Source organism: Bubalus bubalis, chromosome 2 (genome assembly GCF_019923935.1).
Source record: "Bubalus bubalis isolate 160015118507 breed Murrah chromosome 2, NDDB_SH_1, whole genome shotgun sequence".
NCBI lineage: Eukaryota > Metazoa > Chordata > Mammalia > Artiodactyla > Bovidae > Bubalus > Bubalus bubalis.
The window spans coordinates 185356678-185370535 of NC_059158.1; positions in this window are offsets into that span (position 1 = coordinate 185356678).

The following is a 13858-nucleotide window of genomic DNA, read 5'->3' on the forward strand; positions in this document are numbered from 1 at the left end:
CCTTGACGGGAGTAGCGTTGGCCGGCAGGAACCCCACTTTCCTCAGCAAGTCCCTATTCCACGTAGGAAGTACCCAAGACTGGAGAAGAAACGCAATCCCAGGGCAGAAAAACCACACCCTGGGCGAGGGGTGGGTCGTGGGCCAAGCAGCAGCAGGTGGTGAAAGGGGCTCAACTGGGAAATTCAGACGAATCCACCAGTCAAAGACTCTTTGTTGGACTTCCCTGGAGGCCCAGGGGTTAAGAATCCATCTGGCAATGCAGGGGACATGGGTTCAATCCCTGGTCAGGAAGATTCCACAAGCTATGGGGCAACTAGGCCATGTGCTGCCCTTATACCCTGGAGCCGTGCTCTGCAACAAGACGAGGCAGCCCTCTACAGCTAGAGAGAGCTCGCGCGCAGTGCCAAGGCCCTGGCACTTAAAAAGGACGCATTTGAATCAGTTCTAATGAGCTGGATGAAACTGGAGCCTATTCTACAGAGCAAAGTAAATCAGAAAGAAAAGCACCAATACCGTATACTAATGCATACATATGGAATTTAGAAAGATGGTAACGATGACCCTATATGTGAGACCGCAAAAGAGACACAGATGTAAAGAACAGTCTTTTGGATTCTGTGGGAGAAGGCAAGGGTGGGATGATTTGAGAGAATAGCACTGAAACATGGATATTACCATATGTGAAATAGATCGCCAGTCCAGGTTCAATGCATAAGACAGGGTGCTCAGGGCTGGTGCACTGGGACGACCCTGAGGGATGGGATGGGAGGGAGGGGGGTTCAGGATGGGGACACACGTACACCCATGGCTGACTCATGTCAATGAATGGCAAAACCACCACAATATTGTAAAGTAATTAGCCTCCAATTAAAATAAAAATTGAAAAATAAAATTTTTTAAATGTGAAAAAAAAGGGACCCAGCACAACCATAAATAAATAAGTAAAAGTCTTCCAACAAAGACACCTTCCTCTGTCTTCACCCATAATAAAATGGATGCTTTCCCAAGTGGGGGAATTACCCTCCTTGTATTATTATTATTAACTATTTAAGTTCTACCAGTTTATTGCTACCTACCCATCTCCCTCCACCCTCACGCATGCATGTTCAGTCATGTAGCCGCACGGACTGCAGCCCACCAGGCTCCTCTGTCCACGGACTTTTCCAGGCAAGAATACTGGAGTGGGTTGCCGTTCCCTTTTCTACCTGCTCATATTAATCATAATATAAAACTTAGTGTTGCACAGCAAACCACCCCAAAATTCTGTTGCTTAAGATGACAAAATCTGAAACTGACCTAAGAAGGTTCAGTGCAATTTCTATCAAATATCTTAAAAAGATCGAATACAAAACTATAGTCTGTTTTTTTAAGGAAGAATAATAGCTCTTCTGTGCTGATGCACCCCCTGCCTTAAGGGAGGAAACACAAAAGCTGAGAGGTTTATGCTGAGGTGGAGGGAATGTTCTATAAAATTCTGTGGCCTGTTGATAAAGGGATTGGTACTGTGACCTGAAACTGAACTTACCATGAGAACTTTAGAGGATGTTGTCTCTAAAGTACAGTGGCCAATCCCTGACTGAACTGCATAGTTTGATACGTGTATTTGGAATCTGTTGAGGCAGTCTGAGCTCGGGTTGGAAAAAAAATTCCAGACACAGAGCATTTCGGAATGGAGTGCGCTTCTTAAGAGCAAGGAGCAGAGATACTGAGGGCGCCGGGAGCCCAGCGGGGCGGGTCGACCTCCTGACAGGCGGGGGAGGGCTGAGGGGCTGCTTCAGAACCCTGGGCTGGCTCAAGGGGGACCCGAGGCTGTTCTGGAACCCACTTACAAAACCTCTGGCCAACTCAATACAGTGATAAACAACGAGGGTCACACACCCCGACTCGTTACATTTCATCCCAAGAATACAGTTTGCTTTATATTTGCAAATCGATCGATGCTGCAGTGGCATCAATCAGTTGATGTTAGTCAACTCTGTTGGTCAAAGATTTTTGTAGGTAGGTTCATGAAGACTACTGGGGTTAGTTTTTGCTGAGTCATGCAGTAAGTGTATTTTTAACTTTATAAAAACTCACTTATCTGTTTAAAAGGCTAAACATGAAAAAGGTTAAAAGTTATATTTATCTTCACATTTACCATTTCCAGCACTCTTCTTTTTGTGCGTGTGTAAATCCAACTTTTCTTCAGTCTAAAGAATTTTTCCAAATATTTGCTATACTGAGAGCTGGCTACTGTGCATTCTCCCCAACCTTTGTCTGAACAAAGTCTTTATTTTGCTTTCATTTCTGAAAGGTGTTTTCGCTTGAGTTCTTTCAGTACTTTAATACAAATGCTGGCTGGAGCTTTTGGCAAGTCCCAACAAGAAAACCACAGAGCTGAGTTCTGGGGCCTGCAAGGTGGCAGGAAAAGTAATCAATATAGTTGAGTGTACTAACACCAGGGACTTCCCAGGCGGTGCAAGTGGTAAGGAACCTGCCTGCCAGTGCAGGAGACAAACAGGGGTTTGATCCCCGGGTTGGAAAGATCCCCTTGGAAAGATCCCCTGGAGGAGGGCACGGCAACCCACTCCTTTATTCTTGCAGAGAATCCCATGGAGGGAGGGCTCCTCCCTCCATGGGATTCTCTGCAAGACTGGACTATGGGCTACAGTCCATAGGATCCCAAAGAGTCAGACGTGGTTGAAGCAACTTAGCATGCACACATACTAGCATCAAAGAACATGATTATCTCAATAGATGCAGAAAAAGCATTTAACAAAGTTTAATACCCATTCATGAAGGAGAAAGAAAAAACCCTCAGCAAAATAAGAACAGGGAATTTCCTCAAAATGAAAAAGGGCATATTCAGAAAACATATAGCTGACATTATAGTTAATAGTGGAACAACTCTCCCTCTAAGATTGGTAACCAGGCAGGGATGCCTGCTCTTGAGGCAGCAGGTAGATGGGTCCCACCAGGGCAAACCGATTAGACAGTCATTCCCTGTGAACCGAAACTCCAAGATGAGGAGAGCAGGACAGTGAAGAGAAGTAGCCGGACCCTGCCCAGACCACATATTTCTCATTCTCGAAGTCAGGGGACCTTCCCAACAGCACATGCACAGAAGGGCTCCTTGGAGGTCAAAGGGGAGTGATATCAAGGGATACGCTACCCGTAGGCCTTTTCGGTAGACTCCATCTTGGCTAAGAGATGCGTGTGCCCACGTGGAAGGATCCTGAGCTACACTAAGTGTGGACTGTGAACCAGGCAAATCAAAACGACTGGCCAAAGGAAGCCCGGAAGACAAGCCTGTGCCTGAGGCACGGGGCGCCTCTCTCGCTCTCTGTGTCTGCCAGCCTATCTACCCATGTGTACTGTACTCTTTTCCCACCTAAAAATACCTGTTTCACTACTTTCCGTCTTTGTGGGAATCCTTTTCTGCAAAACTGAAGGGCCAGGGCCCTTGTCCGTGACCGCTGGTCTAGTGGTTAGGATCCGGTGCTCTCGGCGCCGCAGCACGGCCTGAATCTCTGCCTGGGAACCCAATCCCCGCTTCAGGCCATTGCAGCGCGAGGCCACCACGGTCACTCACACCTCTCATTCAATACTGTGCTGGAGACGCTAGAGACGCCAATATATGCCAGGGTGCATGCATTGCAACAGGCAACTTCTTACTTAACTACAAAGCCACGGTCACACTAAAAATAAACAAACAATTCTTTTGTGTCACTTAATACCACATCTATATTCAAATATCCCTGATTGTTTTTAAAAAATTTCAGGTGGCTTCAGGACTTCCCTGGTGGTCCAGTGGTTAAGACTGTGTTTCCAATGCAGGAGATGAGAAATTTAAAAAAAAGAAGTTTCAGTTGGCTTCCATTAGGATAAGACATGGTTGACACATTACATTTGGTAGTTATGTTTCAAAAGTCTGGTTTAAACTTCAGCAGTCTCACCACTTTTCATGCATCTGTTTATGGAAGAGACCTACCACTTGGCCTATAGAACATCTCACACTCTTTTTGCATAGTCATAGTTTCATTTAATTTGTTCCTCATATTTTTCACCAAATGGAAGTGCTAATGACTCGATTATATTCTAGTTCAACTTTTTTTTTCCCCTGTTAAGAATGCTTCATCAGTGGTCCCGTGGACTTCCTAATGCGTACCATCAAGGAGATACAAAGAGCGTGGGTGATCCGCTCCTAATAATGCTGACGTCAAGCAGTGGGCTGTGTGGTGTCAGCCTGCTCCCTCCACGTCGAGTTCCCGGTCGTTCATTTTAGGGTTCGTTGCAGGAAGGGCTACCCTGTCCAGGGTCCAAGAACAAGCTCTTGTCTAACACCCGGGAATGAACTGTCCGAGGAGATACACATGCCCTCAGAGCAAGAGGCTTTACTGGGAAGGCGCATCTGGGCGGAGGGCAGGTCAGGGAACCCAGGAGGACTGCTCTGCCACGTGACTTGCAGTCTCAGGCTTTACAGTAATGGGAAGAGTTTCTGGGTTGTCTCTGGTCAATCATTCTGACGCCGGGTACTTCCTAGTGGCACACGCATTGCTCAGCCAAGACGGATTCCAACAAGGAAGATTCTGGGAAGTTGGTAAGACATACGGATTGGCCTCTCCTCTCTCCTTTTGACCTTGCCCAGATTTTTCTGGCTGGTGGTGGCTTGTTAGTTCCTTGTTTCTTACCAGCACCTTCTGTCCTAAAATAACTCTTGCAAACGCTCACTATGGTGCCTGGTCCAAGGGTGTGGTTTCCGTCGTATCTCTCCTAACAGTTTCGTCTATTGATGATCTTTGCCTGAAATCAAGATAGAATTTTTAAGTCTCAGATTATGTTGTGTACATGCTAAAAATAGATCTTAGAAGCATAAGTTTAATATATATGACCGTCTGACGACAGTTGGCCCCTGAATAGCATAGGTTTGAACTGGGCAGGTCCACGGATACACAGATATTTTATTCAGTAGTAAACACTTCAGTATTGCACAATCCAAGGTCTGCTGAACCCCAGGATGTGGAAGAGGGAACCACGGGTACTGAACAGCCTCACACGCAGAGGGCTGACTCTAAATGCAGATTTTCGACTGTGCAGGGGGTCAGCGCCCCTCACCTCCTTGTTGTTCAAGGGTCAGTTGTACTTGGGTTTTTTTTCCTTGCTGTACCATGTGGTCTGCGGGGCCTTAGTTCCTGACCAAGGATTGAACCCGGGCCCAGGGCAGTGAAAGCAGAGTCCTAACCACTGGACTGCCGAGGCATTCCCTCAACTGTAATTTTAAATGAGAAGTAAAGTACAGGTGTTCTTTTTATAATTCAACTTTTTAATTTTTGAGAAAGTTTTAGCTTTATATGCAGTTGTAACAAATAATACAGAAATGTCTTGTATCGTTTTCCCAGTTTCCCCAACATCTTGTAAAATTATACTACGCTGTCATAACCCAGATACTGGCATTGAAACAGTCCGTATACGATCGTTGTTAAGTGGAGTATCCTATAAAGGTTGATTAGATCCTGCTGTTGGTGACTCCTTTGAGTTCGTCTATATCCTTGCTGATTTTTCTGAGTAGTTATTCTACCAGTTGTTAAGAGAGGGGTGCTGAAGCCTCCGATTATAGTGGCGGATTTGTCTCTTTTCATTTTCAGGTCTATCAGTTTTTGCTTCACATAGTTTGGCAGCTGTTTGGTGTTTAAATATTTAGGACAGCTGTTCCTCAACGTGTTGAGTCTTTTCATCATTACATAGTATCCCCCTCTGTCTCTGATAGTTTTCTTTGTTCTGAAGTCTGCTTTCTTAGACACTGCTATAGCCATGTTGATCAAGCCATTGTTCTTGATCAATATTTTCACTGTATTTCTTTCTCCATCCTCTTACTTTCAGTTTGCCTGAATCATTATATTGTAAGTGACTTTCTGTAGAAAATCTGTAGTAAGGTCATTAGACAATTTATTTATATATTGGCTGCACCAGTCTTCACTGCGGCCTGTGAGACCCTGAGCTGAAGCACGTGAAGTCTTGGTTGTGGCAGGCAGGGTCTGGTCCCTGACCAGTGATCGGACTCGGGCCCCTGCAGAGTTTTAGCCACTGGACCACCAGGGAAGTCCCAAGTTTTTGCTTCAACCATCAAGTTTAACTCAGAACACTTTTAAGAGAAGGAAAACCTATCGTATTTATCCATGTTTCGCTTATCATGTTTTTTCTTCCTTCGTGATGTTCCAGGATCCCTTCTTTCATCATTTTCTGTTTGTGTAGAGAATTTCCTTTACCGATTCACTAAGGATTGACCTTCCAGCAACAAAGTCATAATTTTTCTTTATCTGAGAATGTTTTGATTCCCCCTTCATTTCAGAAGGATATAGTGCTGGGTATAACATTCTAGGTTGATGACTCTTTTCTTTCAGCACTTGAAAAATTGTTGCACCACTTCCATCTTTTCTCAGTATTTGGTTTCAAGAACTGTGCTGAGGGGATCACATGTTTCATTCTGTGGTGTTTGTGGCATGCAGTAAGCAGTTATTGTCTAAAACGTTTCTGTCTTCCCAGGATACCCCTTTCCTAGCTCTTGGCTAGAAAAAGCAGGCTTTTGTTGGGGCTTTTTCTATCTATGTCAGTATTTCCAGGTTGTTGGTGTCTTCAGCTCTAGGTCTAGGATATAAGAGACAAGAAGAAAACTCAGGAAAATTATCTCGGTCATTCCTTGGGTTCTGAGGTCCCTAGCTAGTCTGACTTCTTCTTTCCACCTTTCAGAGTCTTCTTATATTTGTGTTACACATGTTGTCCAGGATTTTTATTTGTACTTAGTAGGAGAAATAAAAGGAAACATATGTCTATTTTATCTTCCTGTAAGCAGAGGTCCTCTGGTTTTGCTAAAACTAAAGTTACAAATATAATTTTCATATAATTTAGCAATCCCACTTCTATACATGTGCCAAAGAGAAATGAAAACATATGTTCAGGCACTTCCCTGGTGGTCCAGGGGCTAGGACTCCAAGTTCCCGATGCAGGTGCCTGGGTTCAATCCCTGGTCAGGGAACTACACCCCACAGGCCACAACTCGGACCCAGCACAGCCAAATAAATAAATAAAAATAAATATTTTAAAAAACATATGTTCAATTTTATTGTTGTTTCATTGCTCAGTTGTGTCCAACTCTTTTGCAACCCCATCAACTGTAGCTTACCAGGTTCCTCTGTCCATGGAATTACCCAGGCAAGAATACTGGAGTGGGCTGACATTTCCTTTTCTAGGAGATCTTCCGCACCCAGGGGTCAAACGTGTGTTTCCTGCATTGGCAGGTGGATTCTTCACCGTTGAGCCACCAGTGGATGCTACGTCGCTTCCGTCGTGTCTGACTCTTTTGTGACCCCATGGACTGCAGCCCGCCAGACTCCTATGTCCATGGGATTCTCCAGGCAAGAATACCGGAGTGGGTTGCCATTCCCTCCTCCGGGGGTCTTCCCCACCCAGGGATGGAAACCACCTATTAAGTCTCCTGCGTTGGCGGGCGGGTTCTTTACCACAAGTCTCACCTGAGAAGAGAACCTCAATATTCAAATGCTTACACATTAATGCTTATGTCAGTTCATTCACAAGAGCCCCACATTGGAAACAACTAATCAACTTGTGGCACGTTAATACAATGGAGTATGGTGTCAGTTGAGTCAGTTCTGCAGACCCCACGGACTGCAGCATGCCAGGCCCTCCTGTCCATCACCAAAACCCAGACTTTACTCAAACTCATGTCCATTGAGTTGGTGACGCCATCCAACCATCTCATCCTCTGTCGTTCCTTTCTCCTCCTGCCCTCAATCTTTCCCAGTGTCAGGGTCTTTTCAAATGAGTCAGTTCTTTGCATCAGGTGGCCAAAGTATTGGAGCTTCAGCTTCAACATCAGTCCTTCCAATGAACACCCAACACTGATTTCCTTTAAGATGGACTGGTTGGATCTCCTTGCAGTCCAACAGACTCTCAAGAGCCTTCTCCAGCATCACAGTTCAAAAGCAACAATTCTTTGGCACTCAGTTTTCCTTATAGTCCAACTATCACATCCATACATGACTACTGGAAAAACCATAGCTTTGACCAGATGGACTTTTGTTGGCAAAGTAATGTCTCTGCTTTTTAATATGCTGTCTAGGTTGGTCATAACTTTCCTTCCAAGGAGTAAGCATCTTTTAATTTCATGGCTGCAGTCACCATCTGCAGTGATTTTAGAGCCCCCCAAAATAAAGTCTGTCACTGTTTCCACTGTTTCTCTATCTATTTGCCATGAAGTGATGGGACCAGATGCCATGATCTTAGTTTTCTGAATATTGTTTTAAGCCAACCTTTTCACTCTCCTCTTTCACTTTCATCAAGAGGCTCTTTAGCTCTTCTTCGATTTCTGCCATAAGGGTGGTGTTATCTGCGTATCTGGGGTTATTGATATTTCTCCCGGCAATCTTGATTGCAGCTTGTGCTTCATCCAGCCCAGCATTTCACATGATATACTTCACATATACGTTAAATAAGCAGAGCGACAATATATAGCCTTGACGTACTTTTTTTCCTACTTGGAACCAGTCTGTTGTTCCATGTCCAGTTCTAACTGTTGGTTCCTGACCTGCATACAGATTTTTCAAGAGGCAGGTCAGGTGGTCTGATATTCCCATCTCTTATAGAATTTTCTACAGTTTATTGTGATCCACACAGTCAAAGGCTTTGGCATAGTCAATAAAGAATGAGAACAGGTAAAATTAAAATAACTTTCAAAATCAACTAGTTCACCATCATGGCTGATGTCTACACTACTCCACTGTGCTGAACGATGCTTTCTTATCAGGGGACAAATCTTGTAGACAAGATACATAGAGCCACTCATTTGGGTAAAGCAGAAGTTGAGATAGTCTCTTGTCTCTATAGGGTGAACAGCTACTTATTCATGAAAATAGCTGCTAAAGCCTTGGGGACCAGTCTTTGTCCTTGACTGAATCTTCTAATACATCACAATTCTTCTTTGGACATGACCCAACTTTGTTGCTGTTGTTCAGTAGCTAAGTTGCATCCAACTCTTTGTGATCTCATGGACTGCAGCACACCAGGCTTCCCTGGCATTTACCACCTCCTGGAGCTTGCTCAAACTCATGTCCATTGAGTTGGTGATTCCATCCAACCATCTCGTCCTCTGTTGTCCCCTTCTCCTGCCTTCTGTCTTTCACAGCATCAGGGTCTTTTCCAGTGAGTTGGCTCTTCACATCCCGTGACCTAAGTACTGGAGTTTCAGCTTCAGCATCAGTCCTTCCAGTGAATATTCAGGACTGATTTCCTTTAGGATGGAGTGGTTCGATCTCCTTGCAGTCCAAGGGACTCTCAAGAGTCTTCTCCAGCACCACAGTTTGAAAGCATCAGTTCTTTGGCACTCAGCCTTCTTTAGGATCCAACTCTCACAGTTTACACGACTACTGGAAAAACCATAGCTTTGAGTAGATGGACCATTGTTGGCAAAGTAATGTCTCTACTTTTTAATATGCTGTCTAGGTTGGCCATAGCTTTCCTTCCAAAGATCAAGTGTCTTTTAATTTCAAGGCTGTAATCACCATCCATAGTGATTTTGGAGACCAAGAAAATAAAATCTGCCCCTGTGACCCAACTTACATGGTTTTGATTCAGAAAGAAGTTATTAAGGATGAGAATGTTGAACTGGAGAATTAGAGCTTCCTTCTAAATCAGACAATTCCTTACTAGAGTCTAGTAATAGATTAGCTCAAAGAGTATGCGTGATTCAGCAGAAGGCTCAAATTCAAAGTTCAGGGAACAACAAACACCATCAGTATCTCAATGCCAAAGCCTCTAAGCAGTGATGAGATTATTATGCTGCTGCTGCTGCTAAGTCACTTCTGTTGTGCCTGACTCTGTGCGACCCCATAGATGGCAGCCCACCAGGCTCCCCCGTCCCTGGGATTCTCCAGGCAAGAACACTGGAGTGGGTTGCCATTTCCTTCTTCAATGCATGAAAGTGAAAAGTGAAAGTGAAGTCACTCAGTCATGTCTGACTCTTCACGACCCCACGGACTGCAGCCTACCAGGCTCCTCTGCCCATGGGATTTTCCAGGCAAGGGTAACGAAGTGAGTTGCCATTGCCTTCTCCAGAGATTATTTTAGTCACCTATAATTCTTTGGGGTTTGAATGAGATAGAAAGTAGAGCTTGATTTACTGCCATCTAGAATGCTTTCATAAGGGATTTGATTTAGGTCATATCTGAATGGTCTAGTGGTTTTCCCTACTTTCTTCAATTTCAGTCTGAATTTGGCAATAAGGAGTTCATGATCTGAGCCACAGTCAGCTCCTGGTCTTATTTTTGTTGACTGTATAGAGCTTCTCCATCTTTGGCTGCAAAGAATATAATCAATCTGATTTTGGTGTTGACCATCTGGTGATGTCCATGTGTAGAGTCTTCTCTTGTGTTGTTGGAAGAGGGTGTTTGCTATGACCAGTGCATTTTCTTGGCAAAACTCTGTTAGTCTTTGCCCTGATTCATTCCGTATTCCAAGGCCAAATTTGCTGCCCGCAGTAGTAGATATAATGGTCATCTGAGTTAAATTCACCCATTCCAATCCATCTTAGTTCGCTGATTCCTAGAATGTCGATGTACACTCTTGCCATTTCCTGTTTGACCAATTCCAATTTGCCTTGATTCATGGACCTAACATTCCAGGTTCCTATGCAATATTGCTCTTTACAGCATTGGACCTTGCTTCTATCATCAGTCACATCCACATCTGGGTATTGTTTTTGCTTTGGCTCCATCCCTTCATTCTTTCTGGAGTTATTTCTCCACTGATCTCCAGTAACATATTGGGCACTTAACGGAAAGATGATGCTGTGAAAGTGCTGCACTCAATATGCCAGCAAATTTGGAAAACTCAGCAGTGGCCACAGGACTGGAAAAGGTCAGTTTTCATTCCAATCCCAAAGAAAGGCAATGCCAAAGAATGCTCAAACTACTGCACAATTGCACTCATCTCACATGCTAGTAAGGTAATGCTCAAAATGCTCCAAGCCAGGCTTCTGCAGTACGTGAACCATGAACTTCCTGATGTTCAAGCTGGTTTTAGAAAAGGCAGAGGAACCAGAGATCAAATTGTCAACATCTGCTGGATCATCGAAAAAGCAAGAGAGTTCCAGAAACACATCTATTTCTGCTTTATTGACTATGCCAAAGCCTTTGACTGTGTGGATCACAATCAACGGTGGAAAATTCTGAAAGAGATGGGAATATCAGACCACCTGACCTGCCTTTTGAGAAACCTATATGCAGGTCTGGAAGCAACAGTTAGAACTGGACACGGAACAACAGACTGGTTCCAAATAGGAAAAGGAGTATGTCAAGGCTGTATATTGTCACTCTGCTTATTTAATTTATATGCAGAGTACATCATGAGAAATGCTGGGCTGGAAGAAGCACAAGCTGGAATAAAGATTGCCCAGAGAAATATCAGTAACCTCAGAAATGCAGATGACACCACCCTTATGGCAGAAAGTGAAGAGGAACTCAAAAGCCTCTTGATGAAAGTGAAAGAGGAGAGTGAAAAAGTTGGCTTAAAGCTCAACATTCAGAAAATGAAGATCATGGCATCCAGTCCCATAACTTCATGGGAAATAGATGGGAAAACAGTGGAAACAGTGTCAGACTTTATTTTTTGGGCTCCAAAATCACTGCAGATGGTGATTACAGCCATGAAGTTAAAAGATGCTTACTCCTTGGAAGAAAAGTTATGACCAACCTAGTTAGCATATTAAAAAGCAGAGACATTACTTTGCCAACAAAGGTCTGTCTAGTCAAGGCTATGGTTTTTCCAGTGGTCATGTATGGATGTGAGAGTTGGACTATAAAGAAAGCTGAGCACCGAAGAATTGATGCTTTTGAACTGTGGTGTTGGAGAAGACTCTTTAGAGTCCCTTGGACTGCAAGGAGATCCAACAAGTCCATCCTAAAGGAGATCAGTCCTGGGTGTTCATTGGAAGCACTGATGCTGAAGCTGAAACTCCAATACTTTGGCCACCTCATGCGAAGAGTTGACTCATTGGAAAAGACCCTGATGCTGGGAGGGATTGGGGGCAGGAGGAGAAGGGGACAACAGAGGATGAGATGGCTGGATGGCATCACTGACTCAATGGACATGAGTTTGGGTACACTCTGGGAGTTGGTGATGGACAGGGAGGCCTGGCGTGCTGCGATTCATGGGGTCTCAAAGTCGGACACGACAGAGCGACTGAACTGAACTGAACTGAGATCACTTCCACATCTTTTTTTTTTTTACTTTAGGAGTCTCTTTTCACCTTTAGATGTTTATCTGATAAGTTTTTACAGAGATTGAACAGAACTTCCAGGTTATAATGTGCTTTTCTCAGGCTATGACAATGTGAGTGTTTATCCTTCATGTCTGGGGACCAGGAGCTAATAATTTGTTTTATAGGAGTTGGGAAATGCTTTATTCAACTCTTACATCTGTTCTTTTTCAGATTATTTTCTCTTATAGGTTATTACAAAATACAAAGTACAGTTCCCTATATACTGTAGGTCCTTTCCGATGATCTATTTCATACATGGCAGCGTGTATGTGTTAATCCCAGACTCCTAGTTTATCCCTCCCTGCCTTTCCCCTTTGGTAACTGTAAGTTACCAAAAGCACCATAAGGGTACATTTTCTCCCCTATAAGTGCTGCTGTTAGAATTCCTGGACTTTGAAGGCTTTGGAATATCAGCTGTTCCCCTTAATGCTTTCTGCTGAAGTTATGGAGTCAATCCCTAGGTATCATGAATGCTTCTAACCATCACATCACACAGACACATCACACACACACAGCTGCACCTCACACAAACAGTTCTGTGGAGTCCTGCCCCAAGGCCACAGATACGGAGGCCAGAACCAAGGTCACGTCTGAAGCTGACTGAGCCCCTTTGTAACTGTTGCCAAAAGCCCCCCTGATCATCAGCAGCAGGCCTCCTGACCCTATATGAGGCAGAAGTGCCCACCCCCTACTCACCCTATAGCTCTCAGACTCCGAACCACTGGAACACAGGTTCAGTTCCTGGTCCAGAGTCCATATGCCGAGGAGCAACCAAGCCCATGGGCGACAACTCTGGAGCCCACTGCTGAAGCCTGTGTGGCCTAGAGCCGTAGCCTGCAATGAGAGAAGTCACTGAAGGGAGAGGCCCAAGTGCCTCGGCGAAGAACAGCGCCCACCATCTGCAACTAGAGAAAGCCCTGTGCAGCAACAAAGACCCAGCACAGCCAAAAACAAATACAGTTCTTTAAAAAAGAATACATCAAAAAGTAGTGTTTCTGCTTTGTTTTTAGTGTATTCAGCGTTGTACAACCATCACAATCAAATTTAAAGCATTTTCATCACCCCCAGAAGAAACATCATCTACTCAAGGCACATTAGTTTGAGTAAACTCCAGGAGATAGTGAAGGACAGGAGGGAAGCCTGGCGTGCTGCAGTCCATGGGGTCGCAAAGAGTTGGACACAACTTAGCAACTGAACAACAAAAGAAACCTGTACTCATTAACAGTTAATCTCCAGTTCCTCCATTTTCATCACCCCCAAAGGAAACGTGTATTCATTAGCAGGTAATCTCCAACCCATCTCTCAGCCCTAGGGAACCACAAGTCTAGGTTCTGTCTCTAGTAGATTTCCCCATTCTAGATATGCCACACAAATCAGATCATATAATATGAGACCTTTTGGAAATGTCATCTTTCACTTTGGGTATCACCTTCAAGGTTCTGTTAGGGAAATTAAAAGGGAGGTAGTCTTGTTCAGGCTCCAGAAGCAGGAGACAGCAGGAGACCAGGCCTCTGACTTGCTTCTGACCTGCATGGACGCTGCACGAT